The 2,544-nt window shown below is 38.4% G+C and overlaps 1 protein-coding gene across 4 annotated transcripts in view; it reads right to left on the bottom strand.

Moving 5' to 3' along the window:
• The window catches only part of Gbf1 (golgi brefeldin A resistant guanine nucleotide exchange factor 1), a 135,155-nt gene that overhangs the window by 125,965 nt on the left and 6,646 nt on the right, over positions 1-2,544 (bottom strand). The window lies entirely within an intron of this gene.

Raw genomic sequence — 2,544 nt, 5'->3', positions numbered from 1 at the left:
CATATATAAATGTTAAGCCTGCATGTACATCTGTGCACCATGCACATGCCCAGTACCAGCATAGGCCATCAGATCCCCCAGTACTAGAGTTACAAATAGTTATGAGTAACCATTTTGGTGCTGGGAATTGAACCTGGGTCATCTAGAAAAACAATTCTCTTAACTATTGAGTCATCTCTCTCCAGCCCCAAGATGGGGGATTATTTAAAGAACTAGCCATGTATGGTGGCACACACCTGTACTCCCATCTACTAGAAAGGCTAAGGCAGAAGGATTGAAATTGCAAGGCCTGCCTAGGCAACTTATCAAGACCCCATCTCAAAATAATAATAATAAAAGGGGTGGGAATGTAGCTTAGAGAAACACTTCCCTAAGGTTCATGTGGAACTTGGTCCAGAACCCAACACTACCAACTAATTAGTTAAGTCACCCAAAGCATATTCATGACTAGGCTAACAATGTGAGAAAGGTCATTTGACTTTCCAGTACCAAGACTTTCAATCTGGGACACTAACGTTAACTCTATCTTAAGTTATGAACCTAACTGTCTGACTGTCCTAAAAGTCTCTGGAAGTTCCAAGTAGTCAAGATAACAATTTCAAACTCAACAATGCAGCTGGCTGTTATGGTGTACACCTTTAATCCCAACACTCTGGAAACAGAGGAAGGTAGATCTCTGTAAATTCAAATCCAGCCCAATCCACATAGTGAATTCCAGGCTAGTCTGGAATACATGAGACTTTATTTCAAAAAAAAAAAAAAAAAAAAAAAAAAAAAAAAAAAAAAAAAAAAAAAAAAAAAAAAAAAAAAAAAAAAAAAAAAAAAAGAAAGGAAGGAAGGAAGGAAGGAAGAAAAGAAAGAAAGATTTCTTTTTGTGACAGAGTCTCACTCTGTAGACCAACCAGGCATTTAACTCACAGAAATCTGCCTGCCTCTGCCTCCTGACTGCAAGGATAAAGGTATGTGCCACAAAAGAACAAAAATAAGGCATGCAGATCTCTCTGAGATCAAGGCTAGCCTAAGCTACATAGTGAATTTCAGACCAGTCAAGGCTACATAGTGAGACTCTGTCTCAGAGGGGAGAAAAAGAAGGCTTTGGTTTGGAATCACAGTTAAATGTCAACTTAAATACTGCAAGCATTCTGCCCAGGCAGTTCCAGGAATGAGAAGTTCTAAAACCTCACATCCACTTAGTGACTGCAGGAGTCAAGTCCAGTAAAGCTGATGCTCTGTGAATCTCTGAAATGAAGCTGAAAGCTAAGTTAGTATTGTAACTGCTCCCAGAGGAACTACTATAGGATTGCCTTTGCTGCCCAGAATAGCACTTAGAAAAGATATTTAATTCTTTCCCCAGGTAAAAATACTGAAAAATTGAGTTTCTTATTAGAAGACGAGGGATGCAGTTTAGCTGGTAGAGTGCTCGCCGCATGTGCACAAAGCTCCAGATTCAACCCTATCACACTTACACAGGCCAGCACGATGGTGAATGCCTGTGGTCTAAGTGCCACAGCAGGTAGTGGCAAAAGGACCAGGAAAGGCAAGTGAAGGATGCTTCACGACACAGAAGACTGGAGACCAACCTGGGTTCATAAGATTGTTTCCTAAAAACACTTTTTTCTTGGCTTAGAGTATCTCCTAGGAATATGTAACAATAAATTTGCCACTTTCCATTATTTAAAAACTCCTCAGTCTGCATGGTGGCTAATGCGAGTAACACTGGTATTCACAAGTGAGTTCAAAGTCAGCCTTAACTGTGTTGTGAGTCCCTGTCTTAAAAAAAAAAAAAGAAAGAATTCAGAACTATTGTAAAGTGTTTTTAAAAAAAGTATTAGTATTGTAGTATATGACTTTCTACCATTATTTATGTTAAAAAAGAAAAAAAAAACACCATAGAAAACACTACTTTTTTGGGTTTTTTTTTTTTCTTTTGTTTTTTTGAGACAAGGATTTCTCTGTGAAACATCCCTGGCTGTCCTGGAACTCACTCTGTAGACCAGGCTGACCTTAAACTCACAGAGATCCACCTGCCTCTGCCTCCTGAGCGCTGGGATATAAGGTATGCACCACCACTGTCCGGTCCTACATTTTTATTCTTTAAACATGTGATATTTAGCCTACAAAAGAATACAGTCATATAATAACCAGTGTTGGGACTAGTGGTTCAAGGGAAGACTCTTGAGTACTTCCCAATTCTATCCTCCTTGCTTCTGTCCACAACTCCTACTATTGTAAAACTGACATTTATTAACATTTTACTCTTATTTCAATGATATGTATCTTTAAATAACATACAATATCATTCTCCTTTATGTGTAATGAATATTTTATATATTCTTCTGAAATATGCACTTTGATGTTTTATCTAAAAGTCATCCATGTCCATGTTGATAAGTACGGTTAATATATTTTATATATTATTTTATATTTTATATTTTATACATATACAGCCGGGCGGTGGTGGCGCACGCCTTTAATCCCAGCACTCGGGAGGCAGAGGCAGGCGGATCTCTGTGAGTTCGAGACCAGCCTGGTCTACAAGAGCTA

This window comes from Microtus ochrogaster, chromosome 8, assembly GCF_000317375.1.
Source record: "Microtus ochrogaster isolate Prairie Vole_2 chromosome 8, MicOch1.0, whole genome shotgun sequence".
NCBI classification, from domain to species: Eukaryota; Metazoa; Chordata; class Mammalia; order Rodentia; family Cricetidae; genus Microtus; species Microtus ochrogaster.
This window is presented reverse-complemented; position numbering and strand designations above follow the sequence as displayed.